The 16,812-nt window shown below is 42.3% G+C and overlaps 1 protein-coding gene across 1 annotated transcript in view; it reads left to right on the top strand.

The window, feature by feature from the left end:
- The window catches only part of KCNJ6 (potassium inwardly rectifying channel subfamily J member 6), a 1,175,059-nt gene that overhangs the window by 293,404 nt on the left and 864,843 nt on the right, over positions 1-16,812 (top strand). The window contains exon 2 of the mRNA XM_086935411.1: positions 11,982-12,032. The gene's annotated coding sequence lies outside the window, so the exon portion shown is untranslated. The remainder of the gene's footprint in view (positions 1-11,981; positions 12,033-16,812) is intronic.

Here is a 16,812-nt window from a genome sequence, read left to right as displayed (position 1 = left end):
TCTTGGTAGAGGTGGTCAAAATATTCTGTTCCGTTCTTGTAACACAGAGTCCCAGTCAATTTCGCCAATCGTACAGTGGCTCGATATTATCTTCCCATGCACTAAAACAAAAAACTGGTGAGTGAGATTTGGCATCCACCAGTGTGATATTTGGTCGCTAGGAGGACAAAAGGGCCGGTTTTGCCAATGCAGGAGTTCGTGACCGTTTGCAGTCAGAAGGCTACCACTCAAGTGGAAAATCTACTCCTTGGGCAGCAAAATCAACTTGAGTTACTGCACCCAGCGCAAAATCACAGCATGAGCAGCACAACATGCCTATTTCAGCCCACAGATTTTGTTTGTAACTCCACGGAATTCCCTGGAGTCAAATTCTGTGAGTTCCGTCCACCCCTGGTTATTGGTTAAGATGGGTGGAAGCCCCACCCAGGCAACAACCACAGTCTGTGTCAGACTGAACCACCAAAAATCATTAAATTTATTTGTGCTTAACCCTCTGATAGCGTGGCTCATTGCAGTCAAGCTTAATTTAGAGGCAATGTGTAAAGTATTCATATAGCACACAAACAATAATATCTTGAAAACACAACACAAGAAAAATCCCAAACAAATTTAGCAAAATAACTACATTTTAATAAGTAAAATTACATCCGAACAACAAATATCCAATCCGTAGAACTGGAAATCTTCCATTGTAAGGTTTTTAGTGAGAATAGCACCTTAAAGCACTCACTGTCATCTGGCCGTGCTAGACGGGGAAAGTCACAAGCTCAGACCATGAGTGATGAAGCGAGTGTTGGATATAGTGATCAGGTTAGTCCAGCTGAACAGTAACCTTCTAAGTACAGAACAAAGAGTGCTGTTCACGTTGGAGGCGACCCCAAGGAGGAGGGTGAGCATCGCGGATGATTGTCGCTGTAGCATGAAAAGCAGGTCGGGCACTCAGTGTGGCTGTCGCTGTAGCATGAAGAACCAGTTAAGCGACATGGGCAGTCGTTGCTGCAGCCTCGTGTTGGCAGTCGTCGCTGCTGTTGCTGCTGTAGCGTGAAGTGCATGTCTTGCTTTCCCAGTTGTTGCGGACAGTCATTTTCAGCGCAAAGAGCCGGTTTCACCAGAGATTTGTGTTGGTGGTCAGCATGGGTGACAGAGTCTTGTCGCTAACAGACCCATTCATGGTCGCCAGGATCCCTAACTTCATGATTTTCTAATTTTCTTTCTTGGAGGAGCTTTCATTGATGCTGGCGAGGGTGGCGCCTCTTGGAGAGCAGGACTCACTCCAGAAGAGACAAGCAGCAAGGCTCAAGTGGGTCCAGTTACAGCAGGTCAGCTGGGTATTTTTCAGGGAGCCCTCAGAATCTAGTTGTGTCCATGTAGTTCACACAAGAGGTCAGCTAATCGACCCTTGGCATCACTCTAGGTAGCCTGGGATGAAGACAACTGCGTCCAACTTTCCTTCTCAGAAAGCAAAGTAGTCCTTCAAGCAGCATGGCTGTCCTACCCCCACATCATGTCCTGGAAAATTCTTCCCTTTCCCCTGTCAAGGCTCCAACCTGTCTACGGGTGACAACAAGCAGGGCAGGCCTGGTGTCAGGTTCCTTTGTGTGTGCAGGAGGTAAAGCCCTTTGAAGCATATGTGATAGTAGGTACAACCTTTTCCAAGCCATTCTGCCAGGATGGCCCATCTGTTCACACCTAAGCCCCCATTTGTGTTACTATCTGGAAGCTCTACAATAACCCTATCGACAATGCCATTCACTGTCATGTGACCCGGGACACTGGCAGAAGGCACAGATGGCTGGTACAATAAAATGCCAACTTTCAAAGATGCATTTTCAGATTTGGAGCTTAAAATCCAACTTTACAGTTACAGTCTAATTTAAATTACAATACATTTGAGAGTAAGCAGCAACACTCTACCTGCTCCCAATCTAAAGTTAGATAGTATTAAATGTTATTAGGTAACCCAGTGTCAGTCAATGGGAGACAAAGGCCTTACCACAGTGAAAAACAACTTTACGAAATTTTCACTGCCAGGGCATGTAAAAGTTGAGTACAAATGTCCTACTTTTTAAAAACAATGCATCCTACCTATGACCATTCTGGGCCTACCTTACGGGGAAGTTAGAGGCAATAGAAAAGAAGATTTAGGCTTGGCAAAAGGTTTATTTTGCCAGCTCATATTGGCAGTTAGAAACTGCACTACAGCCTGCAGTGACAGGCCTGAGATATGCTTTTAAAGTGCTACTTAACTGGATGGCACAATGAATGCTGCAGGCCACTAGTAGCATTACAATTTCAGGCCCTGCGTACATCTTTTTTTTTTCAAATTTCAAATTTATTTTATTTGTTTGATTAATTAAAATCTTACAAAAAGCAGCTAAAACATTTACAAATATAAAATACTAAAACTATCCATATGTTCAAATAATTTTCATCAGTCTGATATAAAAGTCAATCGTTTAAAATAATTTTTTGGGTTCATTCGGTAGGTTCGTATTCAAACAGCGCATAATTTAATCAAGCACAGGTTTCCAACTTTTTTCGAACCATACGAAGGAATTTAACGAAAGCTGAATTAATTGGTAGGTCTTCTGGATTTAAGCTTGCCATTAATGCCTGCCTACAAGTCCTTACACCACGTTCATTAAACAATTTCTTAAGTGTACTTTTTCTTTCCACTTCCAGATCTAGACTATGACACAATAGGTGTAAGATGGCTTCTTGTCCTGATATACATAGTCTACATAGGCAGTTATCATCTGATCTTTTCCATGGTGCCAAGTGCCATAAGCCTGGAAAATAGCCAAACCTAGCGTTCAAAAAAATGTTGTTTTTTTTTCGACCATGAAGTTTCTAGGTAGGTTTGAATCTTTTTTTTCTTGAAACCATTCACAATTGGCCACGCATGCTTTCTTTTAACAAACATATCTTTATCCTTTATCAAGGAGAGATAATCAGTAAGTTTGTTTACTGTTTTTTTGAAACGCTCCTGCACAACAGTGGTGTTCAGATAGGTTTATACCAAACTCATCAATTGCTAGATTTAAGTAGGAGCTGGCAGTTAGCTTCCTGTTATTTCTTATTTCTAGCCACAGTAGCGAGACATTTCGTTGTCCTGATCGTTTTTTATTCTATTCCACACTTTCATTGTGTGCCCTTTCCTTGCATAACATTGGTTGTTTAGCCTGAATTCCAATCTCACGTGGGCTTGTGAGGCATTGTTTGGGAGAGAAAATAAAATTCTATACGTTTTAGCGACCGAGGTCTTAATGATCTCTGCGTCTTTCCCGTTGAGCAACTCACTGCCATATGTTAGAGTAGGCAATAATTTTGCTGCAATTGTTTTTAATAAGGGGCGATAAGACAAGTCTCCAATGGTTTTCTGGATTGTTCTAAGTGCACCGACGAGGGAGTTCGCTTTCCTTGTAATATCAAGTTTTTGAGTCTCGAACTTGCCGTTATCGTTGAAAGTTACTCTTAAGTATTTATAGTCAGCTACTCGCTCCAGTTTTTTTCCTTGCAGGATCCATTTGTGTGCGTGTTTTAATCGTATATTTTTGGTAATTACTATCACCTTGGTCATGGCTTTGTTTATATGCATACCATTTTCCTCAGAATACTTAGAGATGCCATCAATCAGTCGTTGCATCCCCACCTTTGTACAACTTAAAACTATGACATCATCCGTGTATAATAGGCTGGATATCTGAGTTTGAGCTAACCTTGGAGGGGTGGGCATTAATGGCGTTTAATTCAGTGGTAAGATCAGATAAAAGTAAGTTAAATAGTAAGGGAGCCAACACACAACCCTGTTTAAGACCACTCGATGTTGGAATTATTTTGGTTAATGTTGAGCCGTTACCCGTCCTCACCCTAACCCAAGTTTCAGAGTGCAAGAGCTTAATCATCTTTAGCAGGTTTTCTGATATTCCTTGTTTGGTAAGTTTGTCCCATAAAAGTTCTCTATCAACACAGTCAAAGGCAGATTTAAAATCTACAAAACACAAATATAAGAGTTGTTTAGCTAGTATTGCGTTTTCAATTAATATTGTTAATATTAAAAGATTTGTTGTCGTACCAAGGCCTTTGACGAAGCCTGTTTGGTTTGGGGGTAATACCTGGTTCTCTTTTGCCCAGTCAGTTAGATTCGTCAATAGAATTCCAGCAAACAGCTTAGCATCTGTGTCCTGTAAAGTAATTAGGCAATAGTTTTCTGGCTGTTGCCAGTTTCCTTTCTTAAATATGGGTGTTATAAGTGATCCTTTCCATGGTTTCGGGATTTGTCCCCTCTGGACCACTTAGTTAAAAACATCTGTAAGGTAAACTGACCAGAAGTCGGGCGCTTCTTTGAAAAGTGCAAAAGGGATGCCATTCGAACCAGGGGCACCATCTTTTTGCTTTTTTATCAGACTTGCCACTTGACTATTGGTTATAAAAATCTCACTATCTCCTTCTTTGTCGACTTTTGTGGAACTTGCGTCAAAAGTACGTTGTGTCAGAGACGGTTGATTTGGATTTAGATGTGTTTTGAGAAACATCCCCCATTTTTCTTCGGATAGACTGGTTCCAATTCCAAATGTATTAGGTCGAGCTAGGCCATTAATTAATCTCCAGAACTCCCTTGAGTTTGCCAATGTACTTGCGTAGAATATTTTTGTCCACAGATCTTGTCTGGCTTTGCTCATTCATTCCAAATCAATTTTTTCAAGCTGCAGTTTGTATTTCTCAGTAAAGCAGCTATTTCTTTGTTGTACAGCGACTTCATTAAATGTCTCCTCAGCCTGTTTTGTGTACATCTGAGTTTCCTTACAGCGTATGGAAGAAAGATGTAATTTTCTCTGCCTTCTTTTTTTTTTGCTATTTGCCCCTTTCCTTCTTTGTACACCTGTTGTTTTGATATTATCAGTGACTACTTTGTGGGTAAAGATTTCCCATCGTTCTATGAGATTTATGCTTGTTTTTTCATCCATGGATTCTGTCACTAGTTGTTTTGCCCTTGCAATGATCTCATTCCTATTTTCGGGTTTCCATATAAGTTTCTTGTAATTAATGATACAGATCTCACCAGGGATTGTCTTGAAGGTCTCAGATTTTGGACACAATATATTTATCTCAAAAATTTGCTGACTATGATCACTGTCCATAACTTTATTCAAGGTATAAGATATTACCTTGTTGAAGATAGATAAAGACGTCAACGTGCAGTCAATTTGTGAAGTACCGTTTTTTGAATGAAATGAACAAGCCGGTGGAGAGTCCGTTGGAAATCTGCCATTCAATATTCTAAGGCTCAGCGCTTCCATATCCTTCACCAAGTTTATCCCTAATTTATTTTGTTGAATGACGGTTTTAGGTTCCGTTATTGGGTCAGGGATCGCCCATTGATGATTTTGTGATTGGACAAAGTTGCTCCGTACCAAAGGCATTAACAAGTTTGTATTGAATTCCGCTGTTACAATATAATCAGCCAGTGGCTCTTCCAAAATTTGCTCCAATAATAAGTCATTTAGGGCAGTAGTCAGCCCTTTCTTTAAGGACCGTTTCGGTGGTATGTAGACGTTTACTAGAGTCAGGGTTTTATAAGGCATACTTTTACAGGCTTTATAACAAATTTTTCATGCGAGAAGGTTTGAGTTGTTTGTATGAATTAGCTCAGGTTTAGCTCAGAATTAGCTAGGTCGTTTGATACGAAAATTGCTAAACCTCCACAGGGACGTCCGAATTTCTTGTAACATTTACCAGGGACTTACAAGTAAATTAAAAGTGTTAATTAGGTGTAGGCCAATTTTAGCATGTTGGGAGCAATGAGCACAAGCGCTTTAGCACTTGTCAGCCGTAGTAAATTACACCAAGTCACAAAGCCAACAAAACAAATTCAGCAAACAGTAATGGTTAAGGTTAAAGGTTTAGAGGAATACCATGCCAAGGATGTCAGGTCTAACAGTCAGGAACACCCACAAATTTGTATCTTAGGGGGTATTCACTACCCATGGTATTTGATACCCAATTTAAACAAGACTACAAATCTTATTTTAACCGGATGTAGGGAAGGAGTATTTCCATATGGAGAAATGTTTTACGGTATATTTTCCCCTGACAGTAAATCCAATGATTGATGTCTTGAATTTTCAGTACAGGCCATGGATATTTTGTAGTTTACTAGAAGAAGTGGCATTACAAAAATCAAAGGTATAAGCTTAGTACACTCAAAATTACTCTTTCCTTTAAAATTTACCTGAAGTATCATCATATTAGCACTTTGGGGAGGAGAATCGGAGCATCAATGAAAGGTTGATCTAACAAACCCCTCGCTCTGTGTGAAATTTGACATATTTAAAACATGTAATTTGCAATTTACTTGATATTTTGCTTTTTGAAGATGGATGTTCCTTATGTCCATAATTTCTAGCCTCTTGGTTCAATTTCCATCACCATGCTGCACTTCAATAAAAAATCTCTGCAACATATCTGGGTTAGATGTGTCTATGTTTGTTCTGTGCATTTTGTCACCCATGAACAGTATTTTGCTACATCTCCCATCTCTAGCTCAATTTAAACTTTTAGGTAACTGCTAGCCATCATTAGGCACATGGACGCTTTCCTTCTAGTAATCAGGATATAAGAGTGGTGTTTGACAATGGCCTTCTAACTGCCACCTTCATTTCCCACTGATCCTTCTAATAAGGAGCCTCTACACTACTTTCTACACCCGGATGGCCACTCCCCTTGGCAAAAATTTCTGGGCATGGGTGAGACCTGAATAATGGCATCTAATCTTGCATCTTGATAGTCAGAGTCGTGCATAATTCAACCAGATGATGGAGGAAGTGTGTACTGTGTATTATATGATCTAAATGGGAGAGGACAAGTTGTTATGATCATTTGGTGCCACCATTTTGGAATAATCCCCTTATGGTTCTGCACCATAAGGTGCATATCTGCAAATAGTTGAAACTCAAGTAGAGATGCATTTCATACAGGATAAATTGAGGCATTCTCTCACACTTCAAGGGTTAATTTCCTGGTGCAGTCAGTTTGAATATTATTAGCTCAAGATCACTGACAAATATTCCTTGCCAGGATAATGGATTGTTACTTGTAGGTCTGCAATATAATGCAAATCCTTCTGAGATGTAATTACCCTCATTCTTCTAAAGGCCAAGCTATCATCCTCTGAAAGCACTGTCAAAAACAAATGTTTTTAAAGTGACAATTCTGATTCATCACAATCTTTTTTTCCCTTAACCGAAAGAGCCAGTTTAAACAAAAGCAATGCTAAATACAATCATGCACTTCCCTGGGGTCATGGCTGTTTACTGATGAATGAACTAGCTGCCAATATTATGAATTCAGTGTTTTCTATAGATAAATTTGTGATCCTGCGATGGTGGCTCCGGGTGTCTGGATACATAGTTTGAAAGAAGGTTAAATGTATAGCCAGCTTATATCTGTCAGAAATAATAGTATACAACAGGCGAATGTAGGAAAGAGATACCCCTTAACTAAATCCTTAAAAAATACCGCGGCTGGGTAGCAGTCCACAAAAATATACACAAAGTTATGGAAGTGCTCGCGAGGTGCTTAGAAGAAAGAGTAGACAAAACATTTGGAGGGCTATTAGAAAGAGTGTCATACCCTTGGGGTATGTCTTTACAAGGCAGTGGGGGAATACAATTTTTGGATGACTTCATGTCTCTTATTTCTTTATTCAGGCTTAACCGGGAATAAACCAGATCAACAGGGTGCACCAGTCAGTACAGTGCAGGGGCAGACCGCAGAAACCAGTAAACACATGGGCACACACAGGATACAAGCAGGATACAATACTGCAGCAACGCCATGGCTCGGGAACTCCGATGACACTCAGGTGAATCTGGGTACAAAGGGAAGACAGGGGAGGATAATGCTGGGGGTTCCAGGTCATGGTGAAAAAGGCAGTATAAGCAAGAGGAGAATGAGAAGAATGGAAGGGCAAATGAAATAAGAGAACATAGTGAGGGGAAAGAGTGGAGGAAAGGGGGGAACCATAAGGAGTAAGAAGAGGAGCAAAGGAGGAGGTGAGGGCCGACACAAGGAAAGAAGGGGGACAAAAGACGGGCCTGTGATGGCGGAAGAAACCCATGAAGCAGCCGGCTGGAATGGGGCTAAAGTTTGGGGCCCATGAAAGCCATGCAGACCTACCTACCAGTCAACCAGTGCTCAGTGCCTGGCGTTCTGCAAGAAGGACGTGCAAGTACAAAGGAAGGTCTCCACCATGCCCTGTAGGTTATAAATGTCTTGCCCATACAAGGCCGTCCAGTGCATGTCTGAGAGCCACTCCTCATGCGTGGGGGAGGGGAGAACGCCAGTGCAAGCACCTGGCAATCATAGCGGGACATAGTGGGAGAGTCGTTGAAATCATGGAGTTGGATCCAGGGACGGGCTAGCGGCAAAGGGATTGCCAGGACCTCACTCAGTGTGACACTAACTGCCCCTCATAAGGGACGGACAGTGGGGCAGCCACTTAGGATGTGAACCAGGTCACAATGCTCGTCGTCTCAGAGGCAACAGTTGAAGTGGGGCAGCAGCCTTCCTGCCCTTAGCTTTGCTGGGGTCCAAATTCTTCAATATGTCTTTGCCGGTTAAGGCCAATGTGGTACGTGATCCAACATCGACATGGCCCAGCACGCAGACATCGTCAGGAACCACAGACTCAACATTGTCTCCTGCACTGCCGACACCCAGCTGATTATCTCCCTCACAAACAAACCTGCAGTCGCCAAGAAACAACTTCCATGACGGGATGAAGGCGGTTGCTATCTGGATGAAGGACAGCCTCCTCAAGCTCAACCGAAAGAAAACCGAAGTCCTCATCCTCTGCTCCACCCCCTCCGCCTGGGATGACTCCTGGTGGTCTGCAGCACTTGGAACTCCCCCACAGCCACAGACCGTGCATGAAACCTTGGCATCTCCCTGGACTCCTCACTCGCTATGAATCGCCAGATCAATGCCGTCTCATCAGCCTGCTTCCTCACACTGTGCCTGCTCTAAAAGATCTCCAAGTGGATTCCCATCAAGCCCAGAAAGACGGTCACCCAGGGACTCATGAGCACAGCAGCAGACTCGACTATGGCAAACACTATGCCGGCATCACCCAGAAACTCCTCAAAAACAGCAGAACATTCAGAACATCCCTTCCAGACTCATCCTCAAAATCCCTGCCGAAGTCACATCACTGGCCACCTGAGAGACCTCCACTGGCTCCCAGTCAACAACAGAATCACATTCAAGCTCATCACACACGCCTACAAAGCCCTACATGACACAGGACCTGCATACCTCAACCACTGCCTCGCATTCCACGTACCCACCAGAGATCTCCCCTCTACCCCGCTTGCCCTGGCCACCGACCCACACATCAGAAAGACCACGGATCCCTCTCCTACCAGGTAGCAAAAATCTGGAACATGCTGCCTCTCCACTTCAGGCAATCACTGGCATTGCCTCAATTCAAGAAGGACCACAAGTCCTGTCTCTTCGACGGAACCACAGTGCCTCTGACGGATCAACAGTTCCCACCCCCAGCTCATTGAGACCCTTACGGGTGAGTAGTCACACTCTACAAGACACTTGATTGTTTGATTGATTAATTGATCCAGAGCTAGCTGCATACCTAGGCGAAAGGAACATTAATTTAAGTTTATGGCGGTGTGAAAACCCTACTTTAAATATGCTTGTGTCTTTAGAGAAACGTGAGAGTTAATACTTTGCCAGGCATGAACATGCTTTGCCAGGCTCTCTTTGTCTTCTTGCATTTAAAGAAGCCTGGTGGATCTATAAAGGAGTTTATGAACTCAGAAGATGAAATGCTGATGTTCCATAGGTCAGAGGCTTGCGGTGACCGCAAAGCATCACCAAAAACTGCGTCTACAGATTGATTTCGAGTTTACCAGGTTTATTTAAAAAAAGACGTGTGCTGCTAGTGTGCTGTCCTCTGACAATCTAAATCGGTGGCACATTCTTAAGAAAATGCACTGTAGTAATTGATTGTTTTATCAAGCCTAATTCAAACCAAGGTTGGCTCACGATTTAACTTTCTGCCACTCGAGAGGCGTATTTAGCTGCTGCACGTTGGTTTTGTGGTCACCAATAAGCAGCTATGCATACACTCTATAACATATCTCATAATCATAGCCACCCCATTATCCACAAATGTCTTTTCCTTTTGCCTGGTGTAGGTCTGAGCACATAATAGATTGGAATTACTAGGGAAAAAACCCAGGCTGTGGCTCTTTGCTGTTTATGTGTTAAGGGCGACTGTAGGTAGTTCTACATGTACGTTCATTAAGCATGGGCGGAAAATCCGTTTCGCTCGCGGATTTTGCGGATTTTCGGGAAATTCGCAATCCGCGAGATTCGCGAATCTCCCGCAAAATCCGCAAATCCGCGAGCAGCGGATTTTGCTCGCACTGCTCGCACTGTTCGCGTGAGTTCGCGGCTTCCCAGTACAACTTCGCGCCCCGCGAATAAGTGCTAAATTGCAGAAATACGATCTTAGCAAAACTGAAACTACTTACCAGGTTCAAAAGTTCAGGCTCATCATTAGTAGCCATTTCCTGTAGTGCTTCCTGAGGGGCCCCTCCAGAGTTCAGTTGCCAGTTGCAACTATTATGTGACCCTGCTCTGAACCTCAGAATAGTTACACATATGCCACAAAGGTCCTGAATTACAGCTAAGGGAGACAAGCAGGAGCCAGGCTGGAAGTTAAAATCCATTAATCAGCCCCTAATTCATTATTGTCAGTTGGGGCAGGGCAGGTGTTGTAACTAATTTTGCAACAATGAAAGCACTTAGCAAGTGCAAAAGATCACTAATCAGGGCGCACTAAGGAAGCAGGTGCCAGCTAAAAAAATATTCTGTGACACATTAATCAGCCCCAAATTAATTCAGGTCACTTGAGGCAGGGAAGGTGTGCTTTGCTTTGCCGAAAATAATGTACGCTGGACAACCAGAGGGTGTGGTGATGAAACAGAGGGTGGCATGGGTGGGCCAGAGGGTGGCATGAGTAGTCAGAGAGTGGCAGTGGTGACAGAGAGTGGCAGTGATGAAGAAGAGTGTCCCAAACAGGCTGGACACGTAGAAAAAACAAGTTCGCAAAACTTGCGACCCGACAGGTAAGTTCGCAAATTGCGAAATTGTAAAAACCCTCGCGAACTGGCAGAAACACGGGCGAACACAAAAAAAAAAAAAATCCGCAAATTCGCGGGAATTCGGGGATTTTGCGGATTGCGAGTTCGCAAATCCGCAAAATTCGCGAACGCGAGATTCGCAAAATTCGCCCATGCTTAACGTTCATGTAATGAGCACAGAATTGTGGGGTTATATTTCTAACCAAGGAAGGTATGTGCTGAAATTCCACATACCCGAACCCGAACCGACTATTCTGAGTTTCACACTTTGGAGACATTCATAATGTGAAATTTCCAACACTTTAAATGTATGAATCTACGCGCACACACAATCTGTACATTGTGAAATAGTTATCAAATGTGTTAGAGTACTTTTCAAGATATCCTTATGTCTTCTTCTCTTGGAAGTTTATCCTGGATACTTAGCAAATCCATGTTTTGGTGGAAAGTATTTGTCATTTTTAATTGGCTGCACAGGTACCTGGGTGCATAAAACGTTTGATAATATATAGGGACACGAGGTGGTTCTAACAAAACAAGCAGAGATAAGTTTCATGAAACTGCTCTTTTCCTATTTAGCTCTTGGCACACAGATAGTTCCATTTATGTATGTCTGATGAGAGAAAGAAGGAGGCCTTTAAGATGCAGATGGATTATAAATACGAGCTGGAGCTTCTCGATGCAACTCATGATTTTAGATGAAACTATGAGAATTTAGTTTTGAGATTTCTAAATCACATTGGCTCATTATTCAATTCTTCTGATTATGTCATTTCAAATGATTGAATTTTGATGGAGATATTTTGTTCCCTTCAGATACACCAATGATGGAGGCAAGCCACAGGATGTTGCACCTTGGAGTTTGAGGTAAACTTTTTGTCTTCCTGAGATTAAGGAATGTTCTGCTTACTAAGGCTCCTTGCCTCTCCTCTCCTCTGCTCCCTTATCTCGTGCCCTTGGAAATCACTTTACAGATTGGAAATATTTCCTTATCCACCACTGCTCTAAATAATGTTGCTTTTGGTTGCCTCCTATTTGATCTTTATTGGGTGCAGCTTGCAATATTGTATACATTTTTTTAATCGATTTTTATGATGTATGGGGCTCTTGAATTTGGAAATATCTGTACAGATGTCTACGAAAAAACTGAAAAAACTGAAAAGTAGCCATTCCTGCGGGCAAAATGGAATCTATGCTCTTTTCAGATTTTCAAGTCTTCAAAATCAGTATTTGTTTAAAGTATCACAAGCTAAGCCTCATGGAGATGTGTTGTTGCTGCATGCTGAGCTGTGAGATAAGAATGCATAATTTATTCAACAAAGTGTGACACCTATGAGAAAATGTGCTACAGAAGGCATTACAAAAAATGTAGAGTTATAGCAGTGCGATGGAGAGTGATGCATCCACCAGGCAGCTGATAATTTAGTCAACTACCCTCTCCCGTCTGGATTACGCCAGCTCCCTACTTCTGGGGGCAAATCAAGCCGAAATCATCCGGATGCAGCATATCCAGAACGCAGCTGCCAGGGCCCTAGTTGGCCTTCAGTGGTTCTGCTCTGCGGCCAATACCATCCGGAAGCTTCACTGGCTCCCTATGGCACAAAGGATTCAATTTAAGACGCTGTGTCTGTCTTTTAAAATCCTGAAACTGGCCACCCCTAAAATACTCAACAACCTGCTAGCCCCATAGTCCCGTCTCGTGCTTGCACTCCATGGGGCAGCACTTGGTCATGGTGCCTCGCATTAAACGCTGTAGAGCAGGGGGTCGCTCCTTCCGCTATCTGGCAGCAAAACTGTGGAACTCGCTACCGATCCACATACGAGAATTGAACGACCTACTGACCTTCAGGAAGGAAGTTAAGACTCATCTCTTTCTCCCCCAAAAATAATATCTCTTGGGTTTATGTCTTACTGGGCCTCTGTAGCTGCTTTTCCCTTTTGCTGCTGTAAGTGCCGAGACGCCCCTTCGCTGGGGCAGCTGAGTGCTATAAAAGTAGTTATAATATAACATAACATAAAGGTGGCTAGTAGAAACTTGGGCACTCACCAAGGTTTTGAAAGATAATGAGAGCTGTATTTATTCTCCTGGGTGCACTTGTGGGCAATATGTACATTATAATTGTTACTAAAATATTGTGTCATTGCATAGACATGAAAAGAAACAAAATATTTAATCTTAGTTATGTAGTTGCCGGTTGAGGCATGGAAGGAAGTTCCTGAGTTTGTTGAATCACGTATGAACAGGACAGTGAGGCTGAAGAGTTTGGAATGTTTTAATCATCCTCATCTGTGACCTGAAATCATTAACAGGCGTGACTCTCGTACTGACCTGTCTGGTCCAAGGAGTGTCTAGCCCTTTACACATTAGATTAGTGTGTTTTACTATGTCACAAATCTGCATTCACTTGGTGAGTTTTCAGCTCAGTTTCCTTCTCACCAGTGGGTGTCCCAAGCTGAAATGTTAAGAGAAAGTTGAAGCCAGTTTTCTGCACTCCGAAAGCAGGTATGCATTTTCAATGCCGAAAGTTGGGATGTTTCCTCTTTTGTTTCTGTTCCAGGAAGATTTTCTCCTTGGTGGTTACTCAGCCTGGTAGTGTATGCAGCAAAACCCTCAGCTACTAGCCAGTCCTAATGACATTGTGGAACCTCTCTCTCTCAGATTTTAGTTTAGGCAGTGTGGCGCATTTTCTTTCATGGGCTCAAGCTTTATGACAACAAAGGTACCCTACCATATCATGCGCCAAGGTCCTATTATCTAGTAGCAGCTCGCAGAGGTAATGTTGTGGGGCGGTGAGGCCGGCGGTGGCGGGCTGGGTGAGGGGTAGTGGAGTCCGACATAAGACGGCAGATATTTCTTTATTTATTTACGCTCACCTTTGCCGTCGTATGTTGGATTTCAGTACCACCCACCCAGCCGAACCCCCGCCACACAGTGTTACCTCTGCGAGCCGCTATTGCTATTATCAGTGGCTGCTGGCTTAGCTGTGTAGAGCTTGTTCCTCTCCTCTAATACCACAGACTGTCTACTGGTGTTGGCTTTCTCTGGTGGCTGGTTCTAGAGAGTCTAAATGTTCACTGTTCTAAATAGCAAAAGTACTACTACGATCCCAAGAGTCCTACTTGGAGTCTCTGTACATTTTTCCATTTTCTTTCATGGATATTGTGTCCTGCCCTACAATATACTAAATAGAAGGCTCAGGAAGGGGAGTAAAGAGTGTGAGAGTGTGATTCTAGAAAGGAATATATATGAATGACCAAGAAGCGGCTGCTCCGAAATCCGCCAGGCGTTTTCGCTGTATGAAATAAAACACATCCACGCTGAAAGGAATTGGGCTTGGCATTGGTATTTTTCATTAAGAAACTGAGGCGTTGTGTATGTATAGATACATATATATACACTTACATACACACACTTGCATATATGTAGCTATATACACACACACTCTCACAGGGCTCACTCAGTTTTGCTCAGGCAGAGTATATGTCATACTGCAAACTACCAGAAGGGTTACAGAAAACACATATCGAGCATTACTAATAGTCTTTTCAAACAACATTAACAATATACTAAAAATATGCTTTTACAGCTCTTTCTTATAATAGGTTACCACATTTAGGGCCAGAGGTACGAATATGTGGTTGCAAAATACTGATCTCAAATTGGGGATATTACTTTTGGCACAGTAAAGATTTTTATGAACTAAATAATGTGCTGATAGGTTGATTCTTAAAAATCTGAATCATAGCGGGTCACAATCCTGCCTACCTCATAAATATGAATGAGGTAGGCATCAAAATGTAATGGGAAACAACACTTACAATGCAACTTTTACAACGCACTACCTTTACAACAAAACTTTTACACCGCAACATTCATTACAACGCATGCCATTACAACGCAACCATTACAACGTATGTCACTACAATGCATACCACTACAACGCATACCTTTACAACGCAGTCATTACAACGCATACTATTACAATGCATACCTACACTATCCAACACTTACCCTACTGTTGCACCCCCTGGAGTTAGAATAATAATTTGTACCCCTACACTATCCAATACTTACCCTACTGTAGCACCCCTTGGAGTTAGAATAGTAATTTTTACCCCTACACTATCCAATACTTACCATATATGCAATGTAATGGTATGCGTTGTAAATGTAGTATGCGTTGTAGTGGAATGCTTTGTAAAGGTAGTTTCAAAGATTTCATGGTAATGGAATGCGTTGTAATGGAATGTGTTGTAATGGATGTTGCGGTGTAAAAAATGCGTTGTAAAGGTATGCGTTGTAAAAGTATGCGTTGTAACGACATACATCCAAATGCAACTCACTACAATTGGAGGCCATCACAGTGATTGATTGTCGTCTGCTGCAGCTAGCAGACCACAATGCCTGTGTTTGCCTTTCAGTTAAGTCAACTTTTTTTAATGCAGCATATTTATTTTGAAGGGAACGGGACTTTACGTTTTTGTTTGTTTGTATAAGAGTTAACAGTGGTCCAGTGGACCAGTGCCTACCCTTCAAGAAACATTTTTATTTGCATTCACGAAGGGGAATGCAATGCTGCACCTTTCGTGAATGCATTACCACCACCTTTGAGGGGTTGGTAAATACAATGTTTGCGTGTTCAGATTGATCTAGCAAAACATTGATACATTAGATATTCTTTCGGTATCTGGAAAGGATGCCTACAACATGTCCATTCCTTATATCGATCGATATCCATTTGCAATTCCATTGTGGAATTTACAGATGTTGAATATGTCCGCTGACAAACATGTACACACTGGGTACACATCCTGCGGCCTCCACTGCATACCAATCATGTAACCTAAAATCACATGCTAGGTTTAGGTGAAAGAGAGAAAACATGTACTTACCTGCATTGTGTATAGCTGCACCAGTGATATGTGGAGGTGCATCTAATGTGGGAGAGTGACAGAAGGTCAATCTGAAATTAAAAACTATTTCCCAATCAAACAGAGCATATATGGCTCAGGTTTGTACAGCAGCCCATCAACCACTGCGGAAAGCACCAGCGGTCGAAGTAAAGCAAGTGGGGGAATATTGCAAAAGGATGGATTTCCACACAGGCAAATTAAAAGATAGAATCCTAACAACAAGTAAACGATAAGCCTTTATTAACACTGATCTACTTGACTAATTCATTTAAAAAATAAATATGTGAATTTAGTTGTACCGCTTGCATGCTTCATTTGACGCGGACTTATTGATATCTAATGATATGGTACCATAAATGCAATATTTAAAGCACAATTTTATCAGCCTATTACATCCTGTCCAAGAATGAAAACAGCTCGGAGCGTCCCAGAGATGCTCTGCTTCACGCCTTTTGTGGAGCATCTGATATGTATATTCGTCTCAGCAGCCTCCCACACATCTAACACCCACACTCACACAGAATGCCTGAGGAAAGCGTGTGATACAGGGGGAGTAATGTAGCATTTGCAGAGAAAAGGCGTATGTGTCTTTAGCCCTACACAGAGTTTCTAGGGCTACTCCTATGTTGGTATTTGCAACCTGTATACCGGAGCCTTTTAGGGTCCATACATGTCAATACATTATATTGCATTGACGTTTCCTTCTCCTGCCTACATTGCACACTTCGCGGAA

Source organism: Lissotriton vulgaris, chromosome 8 (assembly GCF_964263255.1).
Source record: "Lissotriton vulgaris chromosome 8, aLisVul1.2, whole genome shotgun sequence".
Taxonomy (NCBI): domain Eukaryota; kingdom Metazoa; phylum Chordata; class Amphibia; order Caudata; family Salamandridae; genus Lissotriton; species Lissotriton vulgaris.
The sequence above is the reverse complement of the archived record's forward strand: the minus strand, read 5'-3'. Positions and strand labels throughout refer to the sequence as shown.